Below are 8,120 nucleotides of genomic sequence, written 5' to 3'. Positions count from 1 at the left end.
CAAAAAATAAAGACCAGCACCTTTGAAGGGAAATCCGTGAAAAAAAAAATGAAATCTCTTAGGGGAAAGAACGTCGCTGCCCCCTAAAAACAAAATAATTATACTGATGCAGGCACTTGTTAAATCCTCCCCATTATAAAAAAAAAAAATGTGAAGTTGTCACGATCAAAATCTGAAACCTAAGCCATGATAGAACACCCAATGAGCCACAACATATTAGATAAACCCTCTAGTTAAATCATACGAATAACGAAGAATAAAAGAAGAATTAAATACTATTAAAGTTATCTCAAATAATAGGTGCAGATATGAAAGTAGAAAATTATGAAAAGTCAACTCTATAACCCCAAAATATACCCAGTCATGAAACACTAAGAACTTAGTACAACGGAATCTATACGCAACTCGATAAATAAAGAAGACAGAGTACAATGAAACAATAGGAATTGAAGCTGCCTTCACGATCTAGTGGTGGCTCACCTCAACTGGAAATACTAGCTACAAGCTAGAGTCACTGATCAGCAGCTGGATCCCCCGCTTACTACGCTTGCAAAGATACAATAATTGTGAGTCTAAAAAGCCAGTAAGATTATCAATGCACTCTCCTGGCCTACCTATAGGGAAAGTCTTTAAAGATCATTGGTAAAGTATACATGTACGACATAAACAATACAAGTATTGTAATAATATACGAGGAAAGCAACTGAATCTGAGATCATGAATACAAACAAACGAAGTAAAGCATGATGAAGGTTGCTAACTGCTTATGGGACATGGAATATCTATTCTCACATCTTACCCCATCTTTTAAAGCGTTAGTTGCACGACTACCCACCTATAGTTGTCTATGGACTACTTATGATGTCGGGGTCTTTGTGATTCTAACAACAAGTACTACTAGCCGAGGAGATAATCATACTTAGACAGTATATGTGCTACTAACATGATGATAAAACTTGATAAACAACTAAGCAATTATCACATAAAGGTGCAACATAATTTTGAGAACCAAATGAATGACAAGGCATGCTAAACAACTAACAAGATCATGTCAAGATTTCATAAACTTTTGAAAATCGGAAGAGCGATAAAGCATGATAAATGATTATTCAATAACATGTCATAATGTTGAATCTGCTAAAGTATCTAATCCTATGAAAATACACTCTAGGACCCTTACGATGAACTTTTAGATACTTCAAAACTATCTACCCAGCTCATGTTTGCCCACTCACGCGAACTAGATGGGTTAAATACATACACATATTTAAGGAAAACAAACAAACTAAGAGTTAAATTCTAACTTGCCTCTAAAACAACAATAATTACGTCGCTTGAGATACTCAAACAACTCCAACCGATCTCTGATCGCCTCAATCTAATCAAAATCATGTTCAAAACAGTAAAAAATGTCACGCCCCAAACCTGGAGAGGTGTGACCGGCACCCAGTGTCGTACTCATCCCGAGTGAACTACTCTATAACAGTGACTCTGGAGGGGTAACCCTCAACTTAGGCCGACAAGGCCTACCTGCAAACAGACAATACCACTCAAGGCCGACAAGACCGTATCTTGAATCATCCGTAAGTAACAACAATCATACCAGAAGGGCATACACACAAACATATATACATAACTGTGCAGGCCGATGAGGTCACCATAAATGTCTATAGCCAACGGTACCAACATGAACATATACAAGGGCCGGCAAGGCCGTTACACTGACATACATATCGTACATGAATACGTCTACAAGCCTCTAAAGAGTAATGACTGTACTATGGTCAGGACAGGGCCCTGACATACCCATCATCTGTATAAACACAAAACACTAGACTGGGTAACTCCGAATGACATGGAGCTTACCATTCTAGCTGATACTCAGCAATCTACTGAGGCGGTCTCTCTAGCTGCCTATCTGAACCTGCGGGGATGAACACAGCGTCCCCAGGCAAAGGGACGTCAGTACGAAAAAATGTACCGAGTATGTAAGGTGACTGAAACTAATACTGAACTAAAATATACGACAACTGAACATAAACTGAAGAGTCAATAAAGAATCCAGCTGTACTTACCTTCCACTGACATCTATTCACTAATAATACGACATCAAACTACTTAGCCTCATATAAGGCTTTTAGACATGCATGATTATCCCCATAGGCACTTAATGTAGCCTCGAAGGTAGTCTGTATGTATAATCATAGCCCCTAAGGCAAGCATGCGTCTGTATAGTCTTGAAGGCATCTGTATGGCCAATAACCCCATAGGCAAGCATCATAGCCCCAAAGGCAAATATCATAGCCCTGAAGGAAAACATTATAGCCCCGAAAGCAAGTATATACTTTTATAAACTATACAATTTCACTTCTATCTACTAGCTACATGAGCAACAATGCTAACTGAAAGTGAACACCCGACGAGGGAAATTACTATACGAATATCATGAAACGACATAGACATGGAATCTCTGTGAGTGGCACCTCTTTGTGCACTTGGTCGATACTTAATTGATAAGGAATCATGCCAAATAAAGAAAGAAGGATAGCCTTTACCTACCTCAATCTCCTTAATAATTTCAAAGCATCCCATGATACAACTCAATCTACATCAATACAATAAGCTTCATGATTAATGCCAAGAAGGAATTAAGTTCGTAGCTCTAGGCTAGTAGCTTGTCTAAATAAATTTGGGCAGCATCTCTCCTATGACTTTGACTTCCTCCAACTCCACACATCATCAACAACAACAACTAGAGCAACACAATAAGAAAAATATCAAAAACAAGATGCAATATATCATTAACAAGTCATCAATATATCACGACGATCGGCAAACTCGAATTGGAACCCATACAACCCTTGTCACCCCGTATGAATTTCTTACTTTAACTCAATAATATCTATCACATGATGAAAATTATATTCATACAATTTTCTAGCCTTATATCTCACAAAATAAGAAGAAAATAGTCTATAAAGTTCAGCAACCTTAAAACTAATTTATTAGATTACTGAAACACGTTTTTGACTTCTAGTCGATATTTAACATATTCTTCACCCATCTAACCTTCCATAGACTTAAACTAACTCTTATACATGAGAGGGGGCATGAATATTACCTTACATGACATGAACAACCCCTATCTTGGGCTTACTTCACCTTGAAGAAACCTCCAACTCAAGCAACAACACAACGAGCGATAAACTTGGTTTACGATTAACAAAACTATAACTTTAAAACCTTTCTCACTTCCAGAACTTATTAAAAATAGCAACCACAACATACTTAGTTTATTCCATGAATTTCCATCCATAAAATACCATAAGGTGATCTTCAAAAATTTCAACAAATAGCGACAACAAAACTACGATTTCCAACCTTTATCTTATGGGTTTTCAACCGTACAAGCTAGTCACAACTTCTGTAACCTCAAATACATGGAGGGGGAGCAAAATATTGCCTTTTGATCCTTAAAACAACTCCCAAAACGAACTGGAACCATTCCAAAATCAGCAACCACAAGAAGAACAAGAGACTCACTAGCACCATGAGATTCCCGACACTTGATTTGTGTTGTTTTCTTTGGATTTCAGTCTGGTATAGTTGGGGATCGCTTAGAGAGCAGTTGGGGGTGTCTGGGAACTAATATGGATGAGAAATGATGAAGTATAAGACCTGGAAAGCTTAAATACCCTTAAAAGGGTCGACCATCGCCTCAAGTGGGTCCCAAAGGGCCTACATGTGCAGTCTCGCGAAAACGTGAATATCTCTCTACTATGACGTCTTATCGACGAACCGTTTGATGAATTGGAAACTAGGCTCATAGACCTTCAATTTAGAGGGTGGATCACCGTGTAACTCTTACTATATTGAGAGAAAATCTTAGTGACATTTCACCCAAATTCCAGGTAGCTTATAAACGTAACTTGTGACGACTTTTGTTTAACAACTCGCTTGACTTCCAAATTTAACACACGACTATCATACGACTAAAATACCTCATAAAATTACCTTCTTATCATGTTAATCACCCTTAGTCTTACCCCAAAAGTACAGGCTATAACATTCCCAACTTGCCGACTTTCGACGAAACTCATTTTATTGGACTTGTTTAACTTCTAACCCTCTTGGAACTTGTTGATCATGATCTTAAACCTTTATAACCTCCATGGTAACATGATTAACTTACTTTGTAAAATCTCAAGAATGATCTCATTTCTGAGCTTACGTCAATTAGCTTACGACGTACTTGACGTATGAAAATGCGGGATCTAACAAAAAATCTCATAATACAGATTTTTAGATTATTCCGGTCAAAATTAAACTTTGATCGCTTAGTTTAACTTTCGGTCAACTCACCTCGAATTCGCCCAACCATGCTCCAACGTATAGTCCCACTAAGAGGAGTTCGAATATACACTCAAAGTCGAATCTTAAAGAGAAACGATACACATATAGAGGTTGATTCAGTTTTCAATATCTGATAAAATCAATATCCGTCAATAGGTTCAGAATTTAATAAATTTTATATTCTAGGAAGTTCACGACTCAAGGACTCCAAATCCATAACCAAATATGATTTTAATTAGAAATTGATGATCAATCGAGCATTTTCTCAAATTTAACTCTAACACAAAAAAATAAAAGTCAAAATATGATGATTTTGGCATTAGATTTATGATGCAAGCATGTTATAATGATTAAAAAAAGTTTGGAAACGTTAATTCAACATTTCTCATTGACCCCCAACAGTTTTATCTTTTCCGCACACGCTACACTCTCAAAATCTCCAAAAATAATATAAAAAAAATGCGTCAGATAGTCCTTTATAACACAATTAGGATGAAGTTGATATGTTTGTAATTGTTGCATTAGAAAAATTCTGCACTCATCTAATTCATGTTTAATTGTCTAAAATATTAAATGGACTCAAAATCAGATGAAAATAATTTCCACCAGTCACAAATAATGATATGGACTTAATCATACGGTGAATTTTCCATTTGGACCACATATACACAAAATGAGGGATCAGATTCGATAATTTTTTTTCTTATAAAAAAAATACTTGTTTACCCCAGAAAAAGGAACAGTTGAATTTGTTAGTGATTTAAAGGATACGTGGATCGATTTGTGATAAAATGAATATTAACTGAATAATATCAACGAAACGATAAATAAATAAAGATCTTGAATAGCTTAGTCGGAGTGATTCTCTCAATTGGAGTCAGCCCGTTCCTAATTGAAGCTTGATGACCGTATTGACAAAAAATGAGTGGAAGAGAAAACTGCATATATTGCTTAAGTAAGAAACTGTAAAGATATTGTATTGTGCCTTGGAAATCTGATGATCTTAACATGAATAATGTTCTCCTATTTATAGTACAAGAATCAGCCCTTTGGTTGTGATTACCTGATAATTAAGATTAATTATGAGTCTTAAATGCCCATTCAATCCTAATCGTAACGTTTCAATCGGATTTGCTCTGATCGAGTAACGACTGTAAGCTGTATCCTTCTCATTTAATGACCTGATCCAGTGACATCCCGTGGCAATACAGGCTCAACAGATTTCCTCCGATTTAGTCCCGGAGACCTTTATCTTGTTCCTACACAATGGCTGATAATGTCTTTACCTAAGCTGTCACAATATCCTGCTGTTAATACGCCACATGTCAAGCTTTACTTTTTTCATGTATACAGATAGTCCCTCCATTTCGCAGTGGAAAGCAGTGACTCCGGGGAATGGATTTGAAATGCCACCAGAACCACTAATGGCGGGAACGTGAATCGTCTGGTTCGACAAACTGAAAAGACAACCGTTTAAAATTGAATTCAATGCACTCTACACATCACCGACAATCATAATTACACTAGACATAAAGCTGATTAGCTTTGCCTTGGAAATTGTTGAACATTTAAATCCCCAACTTTTCAACTTCTAGAATTGAATGTATACAAGGCAAGAAATCACAACATATGTTCACTCATCTTCTTTCCTTCTTCAGCAAACCCCTCAAAAATTCAACTTTTTAATTCCTACTAAAAAATTCAATTTTTTTATCATGTCTTCTCTACCATTGCTAACTCAATTCCCTGAGAATTCTATTTTTCAAATTATTGTTCAGAAAAAGCCCCAATGAATTCTTCTAATCCAAAAGAGGAAATCGAATTTCTCGCCGCCGACATTCTTCCCGTCTGCTTCAAATACTACGACGATTGTCATATCATGGGCCATCTTGAATCTGTTACAGAAATTGAATTGCTTATAGATGCAAAAACGATTCCTATTGTACAAAAAGACTGCAACTTTAATGATGACATTAACGTAGTTCATGTTGACGATGGGATGAGAATGAACCATCAAGTAGATAGTTTCTCTATGGTGTACACTAATCCATTCGCCATAGGGTTCTCTTTTCCCATTCCCCAGATAATCAAGGACTTTTGCCGAAACTATAAAATTTGCATCGGACAGGTTGCTCCACAGGTTTGGCAACTGGTTTATTGTATTCAGCTTCTGGCTAACATAACTGGTGATTCTTTCACTTTGGACCACCTGATTCATCTATACATCCCTAGAGTTATCCGAGGTGGACTGGTGCACCTATTCGCCCGGGGGAAACATGGTTTGATTGACCCAGAAGATGACTACGATCAGGGTTGGCTGCACCGTTTCGTCATAATCCGAGCAAACCAACTTCACCTCTCTTTATCCGAACCTTTTCCGGAATTATGGAATCCTACTCATAAGTTTCTGTTTGCAATCCTTATGTACCTTACTGAGGTTTCATTTTTCCTTTGACTCAACAAACTAAACTCTTTTTTTATAGCGGTCTCAGTTGAATGGACTCTAGTAATTAGAATTTTCGAATGGTTGTTGCATTGGTTGACGCCTCGAAGGACCTAACCCGCTCTTGGAGGACCATGTCCTCCGAGTGGTGGAAAGGCAAGAATCACAGTAAGTCCAATTATTTCCACCATTTTTTTTCCTGCTAACACTTTTTAGTGTGTTTATAACAACACCCTTCTTAAAGGTCTCCCAGTGAATAAGCCAATTCCTAAAAAGACTTCTTCCCGAAATGCTACTGCAGAACAAGTTGAATCATCCAACTGGAAACGTAAGCAAAAAGAAGCTTTTACCCCCTTCATTGGTATCAAATCTCAACTACATGCCCGACGTCTACTTTCAAAGGCACCGAATCAAACTCAACTGAATGCATCACCCCCAATAATCAAACTCGATAAAGATGAGTAGATTAACGAAACTAATGATCTAATGCCTGACAACTTCGAGACTGATAAATCATCCGAGGAGCACATGGCTCCCTTCACTGATCAACCTTCAAATCCTCCGAGTTCCTCAATAAAAGGGTCAACTTCGAAGAATTCTGCTACTCAAGATTAAGCTATCTCGGGATCATCACCCTCAAATATTTTGCCGCCAAGTTAGAGTCATCCTTGCCTCAATTGGCCGACGTTCTTCTTCAGGTACATATATATTCCAGGAAAATGCTACCGCAACCTCAGCCATTGAAATCGCTCGTTCCTTTACTCCATCCCAACAAGAGATAAGCCTATATAAAGAAAACGAGCGCCTATATGAAGAAAAAGGCTGAAAATATAAAATTGAAGTCTGATCTCAAGGATTCCAACTCTTTTTTTTTTGGAAATTAAAGAGATATTTTATTAATCACCAAGTGTGTCTATACAAAGCAACTGTTAGCTAACCAGCCAACCTTCTGAACAAAACCAAAGCAACCTCGTCTCCTCTCTACCCGATAAACACATTGCCCCTAATACTCTCTACCTAGACTGCCCTCAATTCAAGATTCCTATACCTCTCAGTAATCTATTTACAACTTACTGATATATTCAAACAATCTTTTATTATTTCGAACTCTAATACAGATAGAAGTTTTTATTTCATGAATTAACTTCTCACTGGTTGTGCTTCTATTCTGATATAGCCTGGTATTACGTTCAATCCAGATTCCATAAACAGTAGTAGCAAAGCAAGCCTTCAGTAGCATATATTGTGGCCTTCTTGCTTTAGTAGTCTATTGCACCCAAGTATACTCCTGTTCCCAGTTTCCCACATTTATGCTCCACCCTAG

Source organism: Lycium barbarum, chromosome 11 (genome assembly GCF_019175385.1).
Source record: "Lycium barbarum isolate Lr01 chromosome 11, ASM1917538v2, whole genome shotgun sequence".
NCBI classification, from domain to species: Eukaryota; Viridiplantae; Streptophyta; class Magnoliopsida; order Solanales; family Solanaceae; genus Lycium; species Lycium barbarum.
This window is presented reverse-complemented; position numbering follows the sequence as displayed.